This window comes from Osmia bicornis, chromosome 14 (assembly GCF_907164935.1).
Source record: "Osmia bicornis bicornis chromosome 14, iOsmBic2.1, whole genome shotgun sequence".
NCBI lineage: Eukaryota > Metazoa > Arthropoda > Insecta > Hymenoptera > Megachilidae > Osmia > Osmia bicornis.
The window spans coordinates 8358651-8370786 of NC_060229.1; the positions used below are offsets into that span (position 1 = coordinate 8358651).

At 34.1% G+C, this 12136-nt stretch overlaps 1 protein-coding gene across 2 annotated transcripts in view; it reads left to right on the plus strand.

Moving 5' to 3' along the window:
- The window catches only part of LOC114881645 (cytochrome P450 6A1-like), a 113153-nt gene that overhangs the window by 50291 nt on the left and 50726 nt on the right, over positions 1-12136 (plus strand). Inside the window, exon 1 of one of the 2 annotated variants that reach the window (XM_046288638.1) lies at positions 475-520. The exons of the other annotated variant lie outside the window; for it this stretch is intronic. The gene's annotated coding sequence lies outside the window, so the exon portion shown is untranslated. Of the gene's footprint in view, positions 1-474; positions 521-12136 lie in introns of those variants that run through there. 2 annotated transcript variants of the gene reach the window in all.

Below are 12136 nucleotides of genomic sequence, written 5' to 3' on the forward strand. Positions count from 1 at the left end.
AAAAAATTTTAGCTATGCCATTGGTTCTCATTTAAATCATCCATCCTGGACACTACATATTAATCAAAAGAATTGTTTATGAATAAACTAATTACGTATTTAAACGTCCTTTGTTTCTTTATTTGTAGTAATCTGACGAGGAATTTTAAAATTAGTTCACAACACTGTATATAGCATCATTCTCCAACTGATTGTACAATTCGTCCTTCTATAATATGTCCTTTGTATTGCAAGGAACAATTAATTACAGTTTGTTACGATATTAATGTGATTCCCCTTTCATAATACAGCAACTGATCGTAGCTACCAACCATCTAAGCTTCTGATGATAAGGTCTGATTCCTAACAAAAAAGCACGGGAACTGTTTTTTAGTCGCAGTTATCATTCAAACGTGAGATCAAACAGTCCTAACAAAATATCCACGGTTCGTCAATTCATTGTGAGCCAATGATTTTTGAAGGCTGTACATTATAACTTTTGTGCAAGTTAATGGTGTCTTGTATGCAGTTCTGAAAATACGTATGTATTATTTAAATTTTTTAATTTTATTTATTTTTCAATTTATTATATTTCAAAATTATAGTAAAATTTTCAAATAAAAGTTTATGATGTTGATTTTAATATTGTTATGCTTATTATATTGTTTTATTAACTTGTTAAAAATTTATTAATTATGTTTTGAACTATATGTGTCAAATATTATTAATTAATATTCAAACTAAAGAATAATTAGTTGAATAAGAAATTTACATTTGTCAATGAAATTGTTTATTAGTGAAAATATTTTGGTATAAATATTATTAAGAGAGCGTTGTCTAAATCGTACCTTAGCAATTTCTCTTTCATTAATATAAATGATGTCTAATTATACAAATATATATTAAATAAGCAATGAGAAATATATATAAAAGATTTTCAAATTATTTACTATTTTAGTGAACTATAAATATTCTATAAAATCAGATATACTTGATATAATTTGTAACCAATTTACTTCAGCTAATTATGAAGTAACAATATAGTTCTATTTTGCATCTCAATATATTTCTAAAAACAAAATTATTTGAGAATATTCTACATTCATTTTATGTATATGTTGCATTTACTACAATTGATAAATTGTTAATTATAAATAAATTGATCACATATCCCAACTCGTACCAAACGCACTGGTACTTATAAATAAATAATTAAAATATATTTTAAATAACTAAGTAATCAGAAAAAGGATATGAGCAATTTTTTTTTATTATTTGAACATAAAAAGAAATTGTATTAAATTCAAGGTACGGGTTCTTCAAGGTTATAGAGTAGTATTAAAGAAAATAAAAATTTGTTGTCGGACTATCTGTTATTTAATAATGTTTTAATACCTTATGTAAAATATTTTATAAATATTGATACAAGGGCATTCTCACTACTTTACTAATTTCAATAACCTTGAAATATGTTGAGGGACGGCGGGCGTGATTCTAAATAACTTGACCCTATACAGCAGACTCTCGTTATACTGCCACCGAGAGGGCTGTAGGAGTTGAAAACTCGTCAAGCTTCGATACAGGCAATTCTATACGGGCAGTCACATTTGAATTGAACCGTGTAACTACGAATACAGTAAATTCTCCCACATTATCCCTAAGCTAGGAAGCGAAAGTACACAATATGGATAGAGAAGACACTATTTCTCGAGTCTCGTGACTACTTCTGATCGCTGGCGACGAGTCGTAAAAGAGAAGGATAGAATGAGAGCCGTAGCAACCGAAAAATTTGTAAATATGAATTTATATATAAAATAAGAAAATATGACCCAAATTTGTCAGTAAAGAAAGTAAAATTAATAAAATTATATTGCTTTATTATAAACTAAAGAGCTCTGAACTCTCATCAAAGAAGCCATGTTCCTGTTGCGTGACTGATTCCATAGGCGTAGGAAGATACCGACGGACGATGTGGGCAGAGCAATATAGGGACAATGTAAGAGGATTTACTGTACTAGGTCTGCATTTATCGCTTTCAAATGCAATATACAATATGTAATAGTTTATATAAACTATTTAACTTAAGGGGAGAAGACCCTATAAAACAATCGAAAAATCGAAAAAATTTTTTTTTCATAAATCGCTTTTAAAACATTGTCGTGAACCCGAAGGATAACAATCACAAGAATAATTATTTGTGTTAGCAAAATGATCTTTATTTTACAAGACGATGCGTTCGGAACGGAGTTCGAAAACTTTCTGCTGAAAACCGGGGGTTGAGAAAACGAGGAGAAGCTTAAGGGGAAAACTATAAGGGTTTTGTACAGAGGAGTGGGAAAAGAGATAGTCTAGGATTTTGGTGAAAGTAATTTATGACAGGAAGTGTTTGAAGGGACTAGGAACTCGGTATTAACCAGATGCCTGGTTTCTAACGTTTAATTTACGGTTTCTCAAAACGTAAATTAATTAAATTTTATGCTAACTCTTTTCTACTAGTATGTGAACGATACAGGAAATTTCGAAGTAATACAAATACCTACTAATTTCTAAAATATTCATGAACGCTTTTCACAAAATTTTAAAACTACTTTACATGGTTAGGTTCTATATAAAAAAAAAATAAAAAAATAATATCATAAAGCATAAGTTAACAGGATGAAGATTAATACTTAGAATGTGAATATTTGTTTGTGTTTAGATAGTCGATTAATCCTAAGAGTAAATATCATTAAATCTAGAGAAATTGAAAGTAACAGCAATTATTAATCCTATACATTTATACCTACACTAATACTACTTTAACATTGAACAAACAATAAAAGATTGGGTTGAACTATATGATTACAAGTGTTTCTTTTTCGGGGACTCGCAATTGGGTCAATCCATGTTTATTGAAGGTGCACGGGATATTGATCTTCTTAGTCCGTGTTGACCAACACGTCTGGTTGAAGGGTCGTCTCGCCGCCAACCATCGGTAGAATAGACTGGCAGAGGGTCGAATGCTCTTTCTTCTAATCTGGATCGGTCCTCTTCTTCCAGGAGTTTGGATAATTGCCTTCTCGTTATGTGTCCGGTGTTGACGTTTGTGTTGGCGATCTTGAAACAACAAGTGTCGTTTATTCACCTCGGATTCTTAGTGTTGCTTATAATCGCAATTTGCTGTTTTATTAGTAAATGGACGTTTCTATTTTCGTGAACAATTGAATCTATTGCTTCTTTGTAAAATTTGGCGTCCTCAGCGTTAGGAGTGCCGAATAACCAGCGTAAAGCATGAGATGCGCCGTCAAATAATCCTCTTTTAAATACTCTCTTTCCTACGTTCGGTTGATTACCTGACATATGTTTTATGGTTTCAATTTTACCTTTGATTGTTATGATACGCGAGTGTATATTTTCGAGAGAGCTCTGACAGAAATAAGCGTTGTTGTTATATGTAGCTTGTTTGGGACTGTGGGTACACATAGTCAAAGATCTTGTATAAAGTCTAAATAATAGGTCGTGCTTTTGATCTGCATTTGTGAGATTAATATGAGTTAATAAAATGTATTCAGAATTTGATAATTTTATGCTTCCTATTTGGTTGTAATATAATCCCATATGGTCATTTAAATGGAAAATTTCGTAATAGGGTTTGTTAACTACGTGAGCATGATTAGGAATAATAAGGATGGGTATTACTAGCATTAATAGTGTGAATAGAAGGTGTTAGTTTTTATTCGTCCCCATCTCCTGAAACAGATGGTTTCAGTAGGTTAGTATGGTAAGTTATTAATTTTCTGTTTTTTTAAATTTGGACAGTGCTATTTGAATTAATTTTTATTATTTTGTATGGACCCTTATAATTTGGTGAGAGTTTTTTATTTAGTCCTATAGTGGTTTGTTTGCTTAGGACATACACTAAATCGCCAACTTTGTAACTATGGGAAACGATTTTGTTATCATAATAAGCTTTTGACTTGGTTTTAGCCTCTATCAAATTGTCTCTTGCTATCTTTTGTGTGTAATTTAGTTTTTGCTTTAGGTTAACTATATAATCGTCACAGGAATAAGTTAATGTTGGTTCCTGTGTTATATTACTGAGTAGGTGTGCTTTACTTCCAAAGAGTGTTTCATACGGCGTGAAGCCGGTTGATTTATGCACGTGCGTATTGTAGACTAGCATTGCGAAGATTATGAACTCGATTATGAATGTAATGCTTCAGGTAATCTTTTAGGGTTAAATGTGATCTTTCCAAAGCTCCGTTTGTCTGGGGGTGATAGGGAGAAGATAATAAGTGTTTGGTGTTGAATAATTTGGTCAGATTCTTCATTAGTTGTGACATAAAATCTGTTCCTTGATCAATAAGTATAGTCTTAGCGATTCCGAATAAAGTTATGAATTTAGAGAGTTCTGTGGCGACAGTTTGCGCTTCATGATTCTGGATGGGCACGGCATATGAAAACTTGGTTAGGTCATCTTGCATAGTTAGGATGTAACGGTTATTATTTATGGTCTGAGGTAGAGGTCCGACAATGTCGATGGCAAGTCTTTCGAACGGTTTACTGGAAGTAGTTGTAATTTCCATCGGGGTCTTCGAGGGTCGGAAATTAGTTTTGTTGACCTGACACGATGGGCACTTCTTTATATAATTTTTTATATCCTTCTTCATGGCATGCCATTTATAATACTCTTTAATTCTTCTATATGATCTAAGGAAACCGGAATGGCCAGCTACTTTTGAATCATGATTTTCTTGTAGGATTCTTGTGATTTCGTCCTGCGATTTGGGAGTAATTCGTTCAGTATTTAGAATAATGGGCGTGATATTCGTGTCTTTGAAGATTCGTGTTTTTAATATTTTTGTTGTTAATACTGACATCGTGAATGTAAAGGTTCCCTGTATAATCGTAGGATCAAACTTCGCCCGCCAAAGGCGAAGTTTGATCAAGATTATATGAAATGTCTCGTTCTCAATGATAGTATTGTAGATTTTTAGAGTATGAGTGATAATTCCTTATTTTGATTGTTTATGTTCTTTATTTTATTATATGTAACATTTTTGTTAACTTAGAATTGCACGCGCAAACTGGTCATTGGGGGCTTGAATCGGTTTGTTATAAAACTTAAAAAAGGTTTGAGAACCTGGTGCCCATCCTGCATTACGGCTTATGGCTGTGATATCTACTCCTCTTTTATGAGCCGCAGATACCGCTGCGTGTCGCGTGCTATATGCCGTGAATTGGTCGGTATCAATACCAGCTTTACCTAATAGTGATTTAATCCAATGGCCAATAGTTTGCGATGATACCTTGCCAAACGGTTTCACCGTTGCAATAAATAAATTTTTAGAATCGCTACTTCTTAATGCTTTGGTATAATCTATATAGTCTAAGATTGCAGACGCTACACATAATGCCGAAAGGAGATCAACCCGCGCGTGCGCAAACGCATTTCCTCTTCCAACAGAAACAAAAAAAAAAAAAAAAAGATGCTACACATAATCCTGGTTTCTCTTTAAAAAATGGTAATACTGACTCAGGTTGAAAAGCTCCGGGTTTTGATGTTTTAATCTGTTCTGTAATCTTAATACTTATTCCCGAGCTATTTATTTCTATATTATCGATATTTATTAACGCTAAAGTTTGTAATCTTTGAGCTGTTGTCAGAGCTAATAAAGTTGCCACTTTTTCAACCGCGTCCCTTAATTTCAATTGTTTAAGAGGATGTAACTTTTCAATGTAACTAAGCACCGGGGTTACGTCCCACGTTGTAGCATATTTTGGTTTGATAGGTCTTCGTTTAAATACTCCTTTTAAAAAACGATGAATTAACCCATCTCTATGAATATCATATCCTGAAATTAAGGAGATTGTGGAACGAGTAGTATTTAATGTACTATAACTTGCACCACCTTTAAAAAGAATATTTAGAAAAATAATAATATCTGTCGTTTTTGCACTAAACATATCTAAATTTCTTAAATGAGTAAATTCCCACCAGCGTTTTAAACAACATTCGTATTGTTTTAAAGTCGCTTTTGCGATAGAATCAAGCATCACATCTATGGCTTCTTCTGTTAATCCTTTTCTCGAAAAAGCTGCCCTGATAACCTGCCTGCCACTAACGAAAGGCGGGATGCTAGCGGGTGACTCTCGTCTCTGTAAGGAGATATTAATAGCGTGCAATTAGGTTTAAATATAATGGCGGGTTCTATGAGGAGTGATGTAAAAAGAGGATACCACGGTTGCGTGGGCCATGAGGGTACTACGATAATACCGATTGCTTTATCGTTAATTATTTTTCTTAATGTTTGTAGGATAAGTGCGAAGGGAGGAAAAGCATAAAAATTTTCATTTTTCCATGATATAGTAAAAGCATTTACAGCTTCTGCCTCCGGATCTGGGAATCTAGAGTAAAATCTTTTACATTTCTTATTCAATCTAGATGCAAATAAATCTATTGTAAAGGAACCAAATTGTTTTTCCACTTGTGTAAAAGCTTTTTGAGAAAGTTCCCATTCAGAATCTATATTGACATTATGTGACGCTTTATCTGCTTCTAAATTTTCATTCGAAGGAATATACGATGCTCTTAACCATATGCTTCTCTCTTCGCACCAACTCCAAATTTTTCTAGAAAGCTCACTAAGATGTGAAAATTGTACACCTCCGGCTCTATTAATATAAGAAATAGCCGTAGTGTTATCTAATCTAAGTAATTCTTCGCATTGCGATAATTTTGACGCAAAGCATTTTACTGCAAAGAAGGCAGCCAGTAGCTCAAGATAATTAATATGATTTTTCTTTTCTTGTTTGTCCCAAAACCCAAAGGCCTCTGAGCCATTACAGTAGCAACCCCAACCTGTCAAGGACGAATCAGAAAAGATTTCGATAACAAAATTTTGCGTTCTAATTGGGTTCGAACCAATAACTGCATTTATCTTCCATCACTCAAAATCTTGTAGCATAAATTTAGTTATACAGATAACTCCCTCGTAATTCCCTCCATTAAGTTTCAATGCTAAATATTTTTGTCTTTCTAATCGTTTGCAGTGAATAAATCCATAAGCCACGGCTGGACATGCCGCTGTTAAGACACCTAGAAATTTTGAAAATTTTCTAATTTTATATGGCTTCCCGATTTTAAACTCTTTCACTAGTTCTACTATTTGGTTTTTCTTATTATTCGTTAAATTCAAGGAAAAGTTAACTGAGTCAATAATGAATCCTAGATATTTACATTTCTGATTAGCAACTAAACAACTCTTTTGATAGTTTATGATAAAACCTAAATATTCTAATGTTTTAATTGTTCTCTTTACATTTTCTTCACATATAACTTTAGATTCATGGATAAATAAGAAATCATCCAAATATAAAACCATTACTATTCCTTGGAGTCTTAATTTATTAATAACCGGTTTCATTAACTTAGTGAGAACGTATGGGCTAGTGCATAATCCAAAAGGTAGACATACGAATTGAAATATTTTCTTTTTGAATATAAATCTCAGAAATTTTCTGTGACCTTCGTAGATGGAGACTAAAAAATATGCATCTTTAAGGTCTAAAGAACTCATGTAATCCCCTCGCGATAACAGACTTAACGCGGATCTAATATCCTCCATTTTAAAATGTGGAGGCCTGATAAATTTATTTAATTCTTTAAGATTAAAAATAAAACGATTTGTACCATCGGGTTTTGGGACAAGAAAATAAGAGGAAATGAATTGTCCATCACATTCATTACATTCCTCTGTAGCACCTTTCCTTAAGAGCTCATTAATTTCTCCTTGTATTTTTTCTATTTCTTCGAAAGAAAGATCCTTCTCTTTAGGGGCAATTTTTTGAACGGGTGTTTCCACAAATGGAATTTTATAACCCTTTATACAGCTTAAAATATATCCCGCAGGTATCCCGCAGGTGGGTATTTCCAGTTTCCCTGCTCTCGTGTCTTAGGTATATATTTTTGAACAGGCTTCTCCTTGATATTTGCACAAGCCTTTTCGATTTCTTTAGCATCTTTAACTTTGTCCTTGAGATTATCGCCATAAAGCCATTCGTCAGAAAACATCGTGTCCACCATTGGTTTGACACTTTTATTTAATTGTGGCGTGATAAAAGATTTTCTTGCCACCGATTGTTGATGAAAAACATCAGTCAAAATCTGACCAGCATGGCTTATGTAATCCGTAAATGTGTCCTCATCTAAACCGTCTTCTGGAGGCTCTATTAACATGGAGACTGCAGCACCTAAGGCAGCTATGGCCGTGCCCACACAATTCTGCGTTTCCATAAAATGCTGATCCCTGTTTTTTGCAATTTCTGAGAGTAATGGACTTATTTCTAGATTCAAATTAGGGGCTTCGGTGTAGAAGTCCCCTTTTCTATTATAGAGTTCCAGAATTTGTTTTTTATTCTTTTCTGGAAGACCTTCATTTTTCCATTTCAGCCAAGTATTCTTTAGCTCTGGATGATATTTAACTTCCTTGAATTTGGAATCATTGGGATCTATTCCCAATATCTCCAGAGTACTACTCTTTGATGTCTCAAGCTCGGAGGTTTCTAATAGTTCTTCATTTATATTCGGATTATTCTCCTCATTTTCATCATCTGTGAAATTAAGGAGTGGAAGAATTATTAAGTAGCACTTGTTGTGCAATTGTGATAATATCGTTCTTGTTGAACTTAATCACGATAACATTCTTTTCAAGATCGTATGGACCATGGTAATCTCTTTGATTTTTGAAGTCGTATGGACTATGGTAAGACCGTATGGGTGTTACCTCTCAACTTTCGTGTGGAAAGATGAGAATACTGAGCGAGACAATCACATCAGTGATTTTACTTACCGATTATATCTTCTGAAGGTAGACTTGGCAAATTCTGCTCTTTTTGTAGAATCGCTAGAGACTCTACCACTTTTGTTAGGATTCGAATTTTTCGTCAGATCTGCGTTTAGAATGATGGTCCTCTCGTGATCGAGATCTCGACCGCTTCTTCTTCTTGTCAGGCATTCTTCTAGATAAGGCCTTCTTACAATTTATTTTTATTTTTGAGCGCTATGCGAAAAAAAACGTTCTCGATGCTTCGGCACAACAAAACAATATGAGATCAAAGGAATAAATAGGGAAAAGTAGGCGATGGAAGAGCGCCAAATTCAGAGTTATTATACGCTGAACGTTGTGATGTGAAGCATGACAAGCATGACTACAATACTATCATTGAGAACGAGACATATAATATAATTGGTTTCTTGTAAATGTTTATATAGAGTTTGCAATGAATAAAATACTTCCTTATATTCTAATTTATCAAAATGAAATGGCTTACAAATGCAAAGATATGTTACCTGGGAATCTTTAACAAGTCTAATGAGTGAGTGTAATTCATCGGGTTCTGTAATTCTGGACATGTCATATTCGTTTCGTAACGTTTCCGAGAACAAATTATTATCGTCCAAATCCTTCGAATAGAACAATGCATTTGGAAAATATTTAAATTTGTCGCAAGGGATGGATTTGATTTTAGGAATATCAAGATTCTTATAATGGAATTCTATGAAATTTTCGAAAGAATGGGTATTCTGAACAATATTTATTACTGGATAACGGGACAGTGCATCCGCATTTGAGTTAAGTTTCCCTGCCTTGTACACTATTTTATAATTGTATTCTTCCAATTTTAGTCGCCAACGTACTAGTCGATTTCCCGGGTCCTTGCAATTGAATAGCCAAGACAATGGTTTATGATCTGTAATAATGGTAAACTGCCTGCCGTATAGGTAGGGTCTGAAAAAGTCTAACGCTCCACACAATAGCAAGTAGCTCTTTTTCCGTAGTGCTATCATTTTGTTCAGCTTTATTTAACGTTCGAGAAGCATATGCCACGGGAAGGTCCTTCCCGATCGTACCTTGACTTAATACGGAACGTATCGCGTAATTGGAAGCGTCAGTCGTAAGAAGGAATTCTCTATTAAAATCAGGATATTGAAGGATCGGTTGTGTAGTTAGTATTCGACGGAATTCGTCGAATGAATTAGAGTGTTCAGAAGTCCATACAAAAGGAGTATCTTTTTGCAATAAAATTGTTAAAGGTTTAGCTATTCTCGCAAAATCTTTAATAAATTTTCTATAATAACCAACGAGACCTAAGAAAACTTTAATATCCTTCTGGTTTTTAGGAGTAGGAAATTTAGCAATGGCGTTGACCTTACTTGGGTTCGGTTGCACGCCTTTACCTGATATAATATGACCCAAATATACCACTTCTTGTCGCATAAATTCACATTTATCGGGTTGCAATCTGAGATTATTTTTCCTGAGACGATCGAAAACTGCTCTTAATTTCATAGTATGCTCTTGAATTGATGATGCGCAAATAACGAAATCATCGATATAGACAAAACATTGGAGACCTTGTAATCCCGTTAAAATCGCGTTCATCAACCTTTGGAAGGTCGCAGGCGCGTTTTTAAGCCCAAATGGCATTCTAGTGAACTCATAATGACCCGACGCTGTCGAAAAAGCCGTCTTCCCTTTGTCAGAATCTCGCATTGGAACTTGGTGGAAACCAGAGACTAAATCTAGGGTCGTAAAATATTTCGAATGACCTACCTGGTCTAGGATATCGTCAATGTTGGGCAGTGGGAAAGCGTCACCGACCGTTACTCCATTTAAACGCCTATAGTCAATCACGACTCTCCACCTTCGAACGTCCGAAAAATCTAATTTTTTGGGGACAACCCACAGGGGGGCTGACCATGGGGACACTGAAGGTCGTATTATTCCCTGTTTAAGCATTTTGTTGATATGTTTGTTCACTTCATTCTTATGGATTTCCGGATATCCATAAGATTTTGTGTAAATAGGAGTCGGATCAGTTACGTTAATTTCATGTTCAATAGCATTCGTTGTAGTTAAAATATCCTCCGATAAATGAAATATATCGTTATATTCTACGCAGATATCTAAAACCGATGTTCTTTCATCTAAATTCAAATGATCTAACCTTAGGTTTTCCCTTAACAGCTCATTACGACTTGATTGAGAGGTATTTGAATTATTTAATAACAGAGAGGTAGTTTCTTGCGGTAGTTGTTCTAAACATACAGAAATTGATTCTATTTTCTGATCTATTACTCGCGTATTCAAAATGGTTGCGTAAGCTTTACTGTTTTCGTTGATTTTAGTTATCGCTTTCGATAAATAAATGCCCTTTGGCAATTTTAATTCCGGAATAATACCTTCACGAATTTCGGGGTTTTTTACTTCGATTTCGATAAGAGTTTCCGTTCGAGCTTTGAGATCAATTAGGTTCGTACTTTGATTTTCGGATTTTTGAGGACTTACAAGGAAAGGCCGCGAAGTGTCTCCCTTCGATTTTGATGAAACTTCGTACATTTGTTAAGCAGGTAAAAATAAGGGACACGTATTTTTTTATATCGGCTGAGACGCGACTTTAAGGGGTGAAACCACCCCTCAAAGTTTCGACCTGAAACTGCTATCTCGAAAACCAAAGAAGATACGTGAAAACTTCTAATGGGCGGATTTAATGGTTTTTTATATACAATAATATGGCGTTAACAGATTGTCGAAAATACCATTTGTTTATAACAAAAAAAATGTTTATAACATTATTTTACAACTTATTTATATTTATGTAATGACAAAAAATGTAGAGCATTTTATTCCAAATCCATTCATATATATGTTTATGAAATGAGCATCCGAAAGATCCACCTGAGCATCTGAGAGATTTGTGGGTGACTGTGATAAACGAAACGATTTAAAGTTTACTCTTCTACGGATTTTTTCTTTCCCGGTATTTCTAAAGGGTCAGACGCGTATTGCTGTATTGCACTAAGTGCCCTTGATGACAATGTTAATAATCTTTGATAAAAAACGTTGATGCTCTCAGAAGTTAGTTGCCTACTATTATTTAACTCTTCCATTATTTGACAATAATGTTTTTTATCTTGGTATAATCTTTTGAGTTGTTCTTTCAATTCTCCCCAATTGCGAAAATTTTGAAGAGCAAGTTGTTCTTTTGCATTTCCAGAAATTCTTAAAAGAATGAAATATAATAATGGGGTTTTCTGTCTTTCAGAAGCTAGTTCGTCTGCATTATTGCAATTGGCTATAAATTGCCCGAGCTCGAATCTATTACCAGTGAATTC